The sequence below is a fragment of the Puntigrus tetrazona genome, chromosome 20 (assembly GCF_018831695.1).
Source record: "Puntigrus tetrazona isolate hp1 chromosome 20, ASM1883169v1, whole genome shotgun sequence".
Classification (NCBI taxonomy): domain Eukaryota; kingdom Metazoa; phylum Chordata; class Actinopteri; order Cypriniformes; family Cyprinidae; genus Puntigrus; species Puntigrus tetrazona.
The window spans coordinates 23,763,787-23,776,374 of record NC_056718.1 but is presented as its reverse complement, the minus strand read 5'-3'; positions in this window follow the sequence as shown (position 1 = coordinate 23,776,374).

Here is a 12,588-nt window from a genome sequence, read left to right as displayed (position 1 = left end):
AGGTTGTGTTCTAAACAACCCTAGGCAAAGTTTCTGAAAGTTATTATCACTGGCAAATAAATAATGAATTGCGATTCTGTTTGGATGAAAAAAAATATATATATATACGGATTGGAAGATGAATTATTTTATATAAGTTAGGTGGATAGTTTGTTGCATGAAATGTTAGTTTATTGGTTAGTTTAGGTTAGTTTATTGCATGAAATGTTTTGTAGATTTTATCCAATGTCATTTTGATTAACAAACTACAGCAACTGGTATTTTTTGTTATTATTTTATTATGTTATCATTTTAAACATGAATCATATATATATATATATATATATATATATATATATATATATATATATATATATATATATATATATATTTTTTTTTTTTTTATATATATATATATATATATATATATATATATATATATATTATTTTTTTAATAAAATGTATTTCTTATTACTTTTTATAATTTTACTAAATAAAACAAAAAAATGTTTTGCATGTCATTCAGTTCTTTTTTATAATTGTGTATTTTAATTTATATTTAAAAATTCTATTCAATTTTATGTTTGATTTTTGAAATTGATTACATTAATTTTGTTTTTGTTTTATTTTTCAGCAACATTACTATGCTAATGTTTTCCTCTCTTTCATCTTCATCTATGGTTTCAATCTGTAGATAAACGTACAGTATAGTTCTTCACGTACAGACTCCTGCTTTAAATGCTAGCCATCATTTAGGCTTATGCAGATACATAACCACTAGCATAGCTAATTAGATAGTGCATAAGTTTAGGAGCTAGATTTGGACAATTTTGTGGGGGGGTTTTGTGTGTAATTTATGCAGTAATCTACACTAGTCAACATTTGCAGTGGATCAAAATCTTTCAACAAAAATCTAAAGCCAAAATGTGTTCTTGTCTTCATAAACGTTTTTTGAGCGCACTTCAAATGTTGACTACTATAGATGTGAATGGTAGTAAAGTGCCCCTGTTACGGGTTATAAAAAGTATATATAAATTTTGGTTTGTGCAGTTTGACATATAATGCATATATTTTTACCTCATTGACTTCCAAAAAAAACCCTCCCCGCAGAGATTGGTCGATTTTATTTAAAGCATTGTTTGTGAGCTTTTATCACTCCAAAAGTGACAAAGAATGAATCTGCATTTTCATTCAGACCGTGTTTTTCCGGGGTCTTTATGCACATTCACTTAGAGCTGTGTTACACACTGCATAAAAAAGGTCGTTTTCAAAAAATTCTACTTAACTACTTTATTTTCAACACTTGTCCAAATTTACTTCACTATAAAAGAAAAAAACTTTTTATTTTATTTTATTTTATTTTATTTTTTTGCATCATGAAGCTGAGTCAGGTACAGTATATGCAGTTTCGTGAATAAAAAAAATAAAAAAACTTTACCCTCTTTCTTTCCTCCTTTCAGAAGTTTGAGTCTCCAGAGATCATCTCCAGGTACTGATCTAGGAACAGGAAGAGCAAAGCAGATCACCTTGTGTGAGCCAAAATAAGATGGATTACTTTGAAAAAATCCCAAGTGGCCGACCTAATCAGTTTTTCCCCCTTTGAAGCATATGTTCAAAAATTAAATATTAATACAGTATGGCTTAAACATGTTTTTAGGTCGTCTGCGGCACATTTGATCTGATATGTTGCCAAAAACCTGCATGCATCCATATCAGCTCATGTGCAACTTGCAGCTTTATACATGAATAATTCAGCTCTTTTGAGAAAGAGGAGAGTTTACTTCACACGGTTATTAAATTATATAAAGCACTGATGCAGAATAGCTGTGATTTGCACCCACTGATCGCATAATCCATCTATAACAGCCAGTCTTGGACATCCAAAAATACTCATGCTTTCAGCTATTTTAGAAGCAATCAATAATGGCTGATTGCGTGCTTGTAGTCTACTGTTTAAGCCTGGATCATTAGATTTTTGTCCTCCAGCTATTCAAGAGATTGTTAATTTCTTTCTCTCCTTCATTATAGACTTTGTGACCCTCGGTCTTTTCTGTCCTGCAGTGAATTATCTGGATTTGACCAGAGTCAAAGTTCCTTTTTCCTCTTCGCGGTCTGAGGGTGATGAGCAGAACGGAAGCGGCGGACGGGGTCAGGGTTTGATAGGTAAGACTTGGAGAGCTGAAAGTGATGATGGGAGAGAGTGTGCGACATTGTGCAATTGAAAAAATCAGATGCAATTATAGAGAAGTAGGGAGTAACTTTAACATGAAGTTTAATATCTATAAAATTACATTGAATATTTAACATTATTGGAACTCTTTTTGCTCTGAGTTTGTGTGTTTAAAACATGAAGTTGTGTACACATCTCAAATTTAGTAGTATTTAAAGAATATATATATATATATATATATATATATATATATACATTTAATATTTAACATTATTGGAACTCTTTTTGCTCTGAGTGTGTGTGTGTGTTTAAAACATGAAGTTAAAAAAATGTTATATTACAGTGTGAACATCTCAGATGTAGTGGTATTTAAAGAATATTAAATTTTATTTATATATATATATATATATATATATATATATATATATATATATATATATATATATATATATATATATATATTACATTTAATATTTAACATTATTGGAACTCTATTTGCTGTGTGTGTGTGTGTGTGTGTGTGTGTGTGTGTGTGTGTGTGTGTGTGTGTGTGTGTGTGTGCATTTTTTCAGCATTTTTTTAAATATTAAACAGATTTACAAGATTTAAATATTAAACAGATCAACTGAAGCATCTCGTTTGTTTATGTAATATTCATGCGTTTGTAAATATCTGAGCGAGAGAAAGAGAAATTATTTAAAAACTTTTTTTTTTTTTTTTTTACACACTTCCTTACAAACTTATAATTTATCCCAACAAGCTTTTTTTTTTTTTTTTTTTTTTCCCTCTCAAGGTTTTTGTGAATTCATAATCCAGTCCTGATTGCTCATTGGGCATGCAAGCGTTCGGCACCCTTTCGCATAACTGGTAATATCCGTGCACATAAGAGATATTGCTCTCATTGGGAGTTTCTCATTTCGGTAAATATGTGCTCTCCGGCCTCATTAAACTGGGACGCGCTCTTGCGGGATGGGAGTTTGTTTGAGTGGGCGTAATATAGAAGCCCGGCGTGAGCGGAACGGAGGGAGGGGGACACACGCAGGGCATAAAAGTAGCTCATTTTTATGTGTGTGCCTTCCTCTTTGTAGCCACAGCGCTACGGCCCTGCAGGGAAATAACGTGCACACATGGACACGCGCGCGGTCATATCTCTTTCTAACTGTGGCGACAACTCTCGATGGCCTGGACACGACGAGAAAAGTGCCCGGTGGTGCAATCCCAGATGAGTGACATCATTAATTATGTGCCTCTGACTTCAGAAATGCCAGCTGAGGAGGGAGGCGTACATTTCATCCGCAGACTGTTCAAATTGTCTTTCAAGCCAGGCTGACAGCATGCATTCCAATCACGAGCTCACCCAGGTCTGAAATTGCGGATAGTTCACCAGCTGTGAGGCTCTGGGTGAGTCTTAATGCGTTCGGTCTGTAAGCTCGCTGAGATGAATTAGATCAATGACATGATATATGACGAGGATCGGTAATAATTTACAGCATTTAAATGGTAAAGCTCGGGGGCACGTCGCTTCGAATGCAATAGCGGAGTGTGTCTTTTTGGAGCGGGATTTTGACCTGAGGTTGTGGCCAAAATGTTTTGTTGCATTAGGTTATTGACCACATAATGAGTTTTTACATATTAAAGCAATAAGCCACATGAGGCTCTGCACTGCAATGATTTTACCAGTTAAGGTGGTTTCATTGCGTGATGAGAATCAGAACGCTGTTTACAAAATGCAAACGGCAATATGATATTAGATATTCCTGTAATTATGCACATAAATGCAATTACGGTCTTTAAAACCCAGGTATGTTTGCTGATCAATCAAAATTAGATTTAAAAATTCAAATAGAGCCATTTCAAATAGTTATTTTTGTTTAATTATTATTTATATATATATATATATATATATATATATATATAGTATATAGACCAAACAGTTTTGGCCACGCCTTCTCATTCAAAGAGTTTTCTTTATTTTCATGACTATGAAAATTGTAGATTCACACTGAAGGCATCAAAACTATGAATTAACACATGTGGAATTGTATACATAACAAAAAAGTGTGAAACAACTGAAAATATATGTCTATATTCTAGGTTCTTCAAAGTAGCCACCTTTTGCTTTGATTACTGCTTTGCACACTCTTGGCATTCTCTTGATGAGTTTCAAGAGGTGGTCACCTGAAATGGTCTTCCAACAGTCTTGAAGGAGTTCCCAGAGGTGCTTAGCACTTGTTGGCCCTTTTGCCTTCACTCTGCGGTCCAGCTCACCCCAAACCATCTCGATTGGGTTCAGGTCCGGTGACTGTGGAGGCCAGGTCATCTGGCGCAGCACCCAATCACTCTCCTTCTTGGCCAAATAGCCCTTACACAACCTGGAGGTGTGTTTGGGGTCATTGTCCTGTTGAAAATTAAATGATGGTCCAACTAAATGCAAACCGGATGGATTAGCATGCCCCCACACCATCACACCTCCTCCTCCATGCTTCACGGTGGGAACCAGACATGTAGAGTCCATCCGTTCACCTTTTCTGCGTCGCACAAAGACATGGTGGTTGGAACCAAAGATCTCAAATTTGGACTCAGACCAAAGCACAGATTTCCACTGGTCTAATGTCCATTCCTTGTGTTCTTTAGCCCAAACAAGTCTCTTCTGCTTGTTGCCTGTCCTTAGCAGTGGTTTCCTAGCAGATATTCTTCCATGAAGGCCTGATTCTGAGTCTCCTCTTATCAGTTGTTCTAGAGATGTGTCTGCTGCTAGAACTCTGTGAGGCATTGACCTGGTCTCTAATCTGAGCTGCTGTTAACCTGTGATTTCTGAGGCTGGTGACTCGGATGAACTTATCCTCCGCAGCAGAGGTGACTCTTGGTCTTCCTTTCCTGGGGCGGTCCGCATGTGAGCCAGTTTCTTTGATGCGCTTGATGGTTTTTGTGACTGCACTTGGGGACACTTTCAAAGTTTTCCCAAATTTTCAGACTGACTGACCTTCATTTCTTAAAGTAATGATGGCCACTCGTTTCTCTTTACTTAGCTGCTTTTTTCTTGCCATAATACAAATTCTAAAAGTCTATTCAGTGGGACTATCAGCTGTGTATCCACCTGACTTCTGCACAACGCAACTGATGGTCCCAACCCCATTTATAAGGCAAGAAATCCCACTTATTAAACCTGACAGGACACACCTGTGAAGTGAAGACCATTTCAGGTGACTACCTCTTGAAGCTCTTCAAGAGAAGGCCAAGAGTGTGCAAAGCAGTAATCAAAGCAAAAAGTGGCTACTTTGAAGAACCTAGAATATGACATATATTTTCAGTTGTTTTTTGTTATGTATACAATTCCACATGTGTTAATTTATAGTTTTGATGCCTTATATATATATATATATATATATATATATATATATATATATTATATATATATAATAATATAATATATGAAAAGGGCCAGCCCAAGTCTTTATGGGACCCTAAACAGAATTTTTATTATAATTTTTTTATTATATGACTGGTTATTGTCAAAGCTTGTTTATTCTTACAAATCTAACACACCCGTGATCAGTTTTGGTTGAAATTGCTTTCCGTTTTGTTTTAAATGTTAAGGTGCCATAAGGACTATTACAAGCATGTGAGTTTCCATGCCTGACGAATTAGACAATCGCTGTAGTTTTTATGCAGCCGTGTGTGTTTTTATGGGGAACATATGACTGTACACTTAAGTGAAATCATTATGCAAAGTATAAAATGAATTAAATATACTGTAAAGCCCTTGGGATTTCTTCATCTTCCCTGTGCAATGATCCTAATAATAGGTTCTTCATGCAGTGTAATTCCAATCTTGCAAAGTTACCGGATTTATTTTGGATTCCCGTCCCGATAAATCTCAAGGAATTCTTCTCTCTGTTTGTTTATGTGTTCGTTCAGTTGAATAAAGCCATTTGCATTATAAATGAATAAGCCAGTGATGGTTCTGAAGGACCGGTGCTTTTCCTCCATGCGTGAATTGCGAGCAGTAATCACTCCTGCAGCGGGATTGCTTAGATTTCGTACATGCATTTAATTATTGAACAGTTTCCAATAGAGTTTAATATTTCTGTGCAGTGGTTGGAGCGCTCATAACTCATGGATGCTCTCAGGTCCCGTATATTTCTCCCCTGGCTGATGTAGGCTTCCAGCTATCTTCAGGCATGGAATAAAAAGCTGACGTGAGAAGCTTAAATAAAAGGGACACGTTTGCACGAGGATTCCTGCGGGTCTTCTTTCTTTGCTCTGGTTTTCGTTGCATAAGCCGAAAGCCTGTTAAAATCAGGCTCATTTTGCCAATCAGAGAATTGCTGTTGGATAAATTTCATTGTCCTTCATTAATTCACAGCATGACTTTTGCAGAAATGTTAATATTTACAGATACCGCTCTGCCGGCGAAATAAAACTTTGAATGGTTGACATTTGCCGAGAGGCGCTTTACCGAGACATTAGCGGGGTACAACTGTAAGATCGGGCCCATCGATAGACCCAAAAGCCGCCCGATTCATCCGTCTGATCTGTATCGCCCTATCTCTGGTGATTATGAGTTCTCATCTGTGCACTGTCCCATAGGGATTGCGCTTTACAAAGGGAAAGGATCAAGAGTCACACTCCAGCAGTTCCATTTGCAACACTATTCTGATCTGAGACTTTCTATCTTGTAGTTATCATTAGTACATGACTGCCAGGGGAGCAAGACGTAAAAGGAGGGGATTGTCATTCCACTGATGTCCTTTCACAGGGTAGCTGTTTCACGTCTTGTCTTGAGGATTAATCATACTGCAAAGGACCCAAGAATTATATATATATATATATATATATATATATATATATATGTGTGTGTGTGTATATATATATATATATATATATATATATATATATATATATATATATATATATATATATATATATATATATATATATATATATATATATATATATATGTATATATATATATATATATATATGTATATATATATATATATATATATATATATGTGTATATATATATATATATATATATATATGTATATATATGTATATATACTGTATATATATATGTATATTAGTTAAATTCTAAAACATAATAATATAATTCTATTTTACATATTATAATATTTTGTCTTTTTTTATTTTTTATGATTTTTTAAAATGTAATTTATTTCTAAATCAGCAAAAAAAATATTGATGAAATTCAAAATTGCATTAAACAATAATTCCAGTCATTTTGGATTGTAATAGCTTTTTTTGCTGATGTCTTCACTGACAACAAATTAATGCTGATTATGCTTGGAAAAAATACCATGTTTCTTTGACTCATTTTTATTTACACATTTGTAACTAGTCTTATTTTTCACTTCATGTAATGAGTTCTTTATCTCTCTATGAGTGTCATTTTCTTTTCTGATGTACGAGCACATATTTGGAATTCTAAACAGAAATATTAAATATTTTATAAATGAGAATACTTTTTTTAAACACCACTGTGCTCCTTTAAATATCATTTCCTAAATGATCACAGACTGTTTGCGAACACTGGTTGCAATTAACAGGATCTCGCTGCACAGTGTTCGAGGTTTATTTGAGATACGCAGTCTCATGTGGACACCATCCCACCTCTTACGGTGAGTCCCATCATCAATTAGTATTCCTCTCCTCTGACAACACGCTTCATCAAGTGGTCTTGTCTCATCAGACTCGAAGAGCCATCGCCGTGGGCAGCATCTTCATAAATCTCACTTGCTGTTATTTTCTCTAGCTGCATACATTTTCGCACTAAAATTACATTCGTAGTCGTGGGAGGATGAATCACCGGGATCTCTTAGAAACGAGAGGAGCGTGTCTCTCAAACAAAACATCACAAATTTAACTACAGTTAATGGAAGCAACCCTTTTTTTGAGATCTTCACTCCATTGTCATTTTAAATGATGGCTTGTATATAGACTTTCTAAATTGATATCGAGCGCACTCGGAAATAGCGTCGCTGCTTGTTTTCTGAATTAAACTTCCTTGAGTTGCTTAAAAAAGAACTCAAATTTGCTTTTGCATTGATTTGACATGACTTCATGAATAATTTTCATTCGAGCATGGGATTTCCATTTCCCAGCATGCTCTGAGTAAATGTAATTCTACCTAGGCCGCCCTTGAAAAAGTTTGGAAACGCCCTAGAAAGATAACACAAACTACAAAAACGTGTTTTATTGCATCAACTGTTTATACTTACATTTTTGATTCATCAAAATATCCACCATTAGCAACGATTATAGGTCGGCGTATTCTAGGCATCTGAGCTGTCAGTTTATTCAAACATTGGCTTGATGTATTTCTCCAAGCTTCCTGAAGGATTGGCCAAAGATGATTCGCACTGGTTGGACGCTTCTCACGGACATCGCTGTCCAGTTCCTCCCATGGCGGCTCGACTTTGACACGATCTTCAATGATAATGTCCAGTTGCATTAATGCACAGTATTTGCGCCAAAAAAAGATATAGTTCGAAACCGCTTCGTGAGGGGTGTTTCCAAACTTTTCGAGGGCAGTGTATGTGTTTCAAAGCAGATGAGAAAAGGCTGAGAGTTCAGAGTTCTGTATGAATGTGGATTTAGATTGATTCCTGCGTTTAGTTTAGCCACTAAGGTTAAGCTTTCGGTTGCGGATGGGCTAATGTAAGTGAATATTATATAAGATTATGTAACCGCTTTATCTTCCTTGTGCTTCCACTTCACTTGATTGCTTGCTGAATGTCAAAAGAATATTATTTTTAGTAGTTTGACGTAATTTTATTGCACTTAGGCAAATCAGTTGTTTTTCCAGTACACAATGAATTCGAACAGTTCCATTTAACGTTGAAGAAACGCGTTTTGAGCCTCCGACCACGACTGAATTAAGGGTTCGATGTGATATATTCCGGTTTATCATCAAAGCATCTTCATTTCTTCGCACTGTGTTATTCGGAAATGTCATCTCTTGATGCCGGGGGTTGTCTTCAGTTCATTTGTGATTAAGGGCTGCTTGTTTAAAAGAAATTAAAAACACAATAACAGCTTCAGACAAAAAAAAAAAAAATTTGGCTTAATTGTAGAACTTTTGAAAAGTTTCCTCCTAACTAGACAGTCAAAGCAGTTCAGAGGGATGAATAGACGCAGCACGCATTAACCTGTCTAACCCAGTGGCTTTGCCGTGATGTATGAGCCTGCAGAATCACTTTCATGTGATATTAATTACACACCTAGTGGACCTCCGTTTTCATGTGGAGAACCTAAATTGTGAGACGGCTGAATGCATCAAGCTGGACTGATTAGCATACGCGGTATCTCTGCGATTATTTATTTGCTCTCGTTTGAGTTGAGACGAAACAGAAACAATTAAAAAAGGTTGGAGAAGGAGAAGCGGCCGCTCGTGTTGCCAGTTCCCTCATCTGGGAATACAGTGTTCTTCTTAACATTAATTAAATGCATTTTAAAGTCAATTCACACAGTGCCCACAGATGCAGACAGTCACCGGATTAAAATATGTCTCTTTTTAGACGTTCTAAGACCAGATAAATGCACATTAAACGCGTTCGGTTGTGGGTTGAATTTTTGAAGAAAACAAGCGCCGACCAACGTCAGCAGATGCCGAAGGGGTAATGCATCGATCCTGTGTCTGCTGCTGTTTGTCTGTGTCAGTCATTGCACTCTGAACTGGCATTTATAGTAAATGGCAGACAGATCTAGAAGCAAGTAGTCGTGCTCGGTAGTTGATATTTTATGTAATGGAGTTGTGTTACTGCTTCGTCTCAGATGTTGCTCTTAAAATTCTCTATAAAAATAGAATATTTAAAAAAGTAAGAAAGGGTACGGATGTGACTAACGTTGTTCAGATGATTTGGTTTTAGAGAAGTGAGATTAAACTGTAGGGATGTTTGATGAGTAGATGGATGGAACAATAGGTGGGTAGGATGATGGATGGAACAATGGAAAGATAAATGCAGCGGTGGATGGATAAGTGAAACAACGGAATGATGAATAGATGAATGGACCTGTGGATGGAACCGAGCAGGGATAAATGGATGAATGAATGAAAGGATGACGGACGGACGGATGGATGAGTGGAACTGTGGATGGACAAATGAAAAGAATGATTTGATAAATGGAACGATTGATGGGTAACTGGAAATGATAGATGGATAAATGGATGGTTGGATGAGTGGGTAAATGAAACATTGATGGATAACTGGATTGAACGGTAGATATATATCAGGAAATGATAGATAGATAGATAGATAGATAGATAGATAGATAGATAGATAGATAGATAGATAGATAGATAGATAGATAGAGCCTGAGACAGACAGATAGATAGATAGACAGATAGATAGATAGATAGATAGATAGAGCCTGAGATAGATAGATAGATAGATAGATAGATAGATAGATAGATAGATAGAGCCTGAGACAGACAGATAGATAGATAGATAGATAGATAGATAGATAGATAGATAGATAGATAGATAGATAGATAGATAGATAGATAGAGCCTGAGATAGATAGATAGATAGATAGATAGATAGATAGATAGATAGATAGATAGAGAGATAGACAGATAGATAGATAGAGCCTGAGATAGATAGATAGATAGATAGATAGATAGATAGATAGATAGATAGATAGAGCCTGAGACAGACAGACAGACAGACAGACAGACAGATAGATAGATAGATAGATAGATAGATAGATAGATAGATAGATAGATAGAGCCTGAGACAGACAGACAGACAGACAGACAGATAGATAGATAGATAGAGATACTAAATCAAGCCAAATGTAAAGCTGTTTGTTTGTTCCACACAGTAAAGGATGATAAAAAGGCAGATTTAGTGGGTTTTTGTAGGGCCCTTTGGGGCATTCTGGAGAGATCCTGTTGTTCTGAATCACACCAGACTATGAGCTGGATTATTGTTCTAAAGCAGACACCAGCTGTGAAACAATTGCCGCCCCATGCAGCCGTCCCAGGAGTCTCTCATCCTCTCTGATACGATGTCTTTATATCGCATCCTTGTTTTTTGTTTCGTGGTTATACCATCCTATGCACGCACGCCTTCCCTTTTTGTGTTTCTGCTCGTCTTCCTAGGTCTCAAACATATAACCGGTGACAAGCGAATCTGGTTTGAAGGCGGGAGGTAATTGTCATATGCGATTGGGGAGAGACAGAAAGATGATTACAACAGATGCAACGGCGCCAAAGGGCTTTCAGGTTGCCTTCCCTGATCTCTCATCCTCATTAACGGTGTAAGTCACTCCATCTCGACGCCATCAGACTGCCACCTCAGTGTACTGACAAGACTCTCACTTTGCGAAACCCTCAGGAGCCTCTCTCCTCGTGCTAAATGTAGGGCAGAGCATCGGGGAAGTTAGACATTCACAACTTTACACTTCTAATTACATCTCCAGTAAACTAGTTCTTGCTTCGTTTCTGACAGCTGAACTGATGCCAGGGTCATGCGCCAGGAGCGGGCATTAGCGGGCAGTGACACACTCTGCCCACCCAAAACGGCTTGCCAAGTACGAGGAGAAAACGAACAGGACAAAAAAAAAAAATCCTCGGGAGACTTTGCTAGAATTAGCTCGCTCGACTGCTTGATGAAGCCGGCCATGACTGCGGCCGCTTTAGGATCGGTTTCTTCCATCGAGATCGAAACCTTAGCATTTGGCCGAAGGCGCGAAGCTGAATTATTCGCTGCGTACGGGTCAAAGGCGTTGAGGTGTCCACGTCACGAGAAATTCAACAAAAATCGATGTCCATTAACGTTTTCGGAAAATGTCAGAATTTGGTTGAAATCTATCTATCATGTGCATATTAATATATATATAAAGGGATCAAGTTATAGTGAAAGTAATTTTGAAAGTAATTAATCTTTTTTGTTTGATTTTTGTTACAGTGAATGACATTTTAGTGGGTAGTTTAGTAAATGTATCATTGTTTTTGGCTACGATTATTGTGCATTATATCGTACTTAAATAGCTATGAATATAGTTCTGAATATTAATTTCTCGAATCTTTTTGACTTGCATTTAGCAGTTATCACTGATTACATATTCTGTATATAATGCACATGTTATATATATATATATATATATATATATATATATATATATATATATATATATTGATGTTTGTTTCCCCATCACATAGTAGGCATGTCATGTTTTTCTTCTGCTTTGAATAATAGATGTAGCATGTTATGGATTCGTCCACCGATATGAACAGCTCATTAGGGACGAATTTGCATTGGGTTATGTTTATTTATACAACAGAAAAGTCCGTTCAGCACAAATACTAAATATAAAAATATGAATATGGCAAAACTAGAGCAGAGCCCTTTCAAAGCATGCTGCCTAGCACATAGTGCGTTTAGTTTAGATCTAGATCAAGGAGAAGAAAG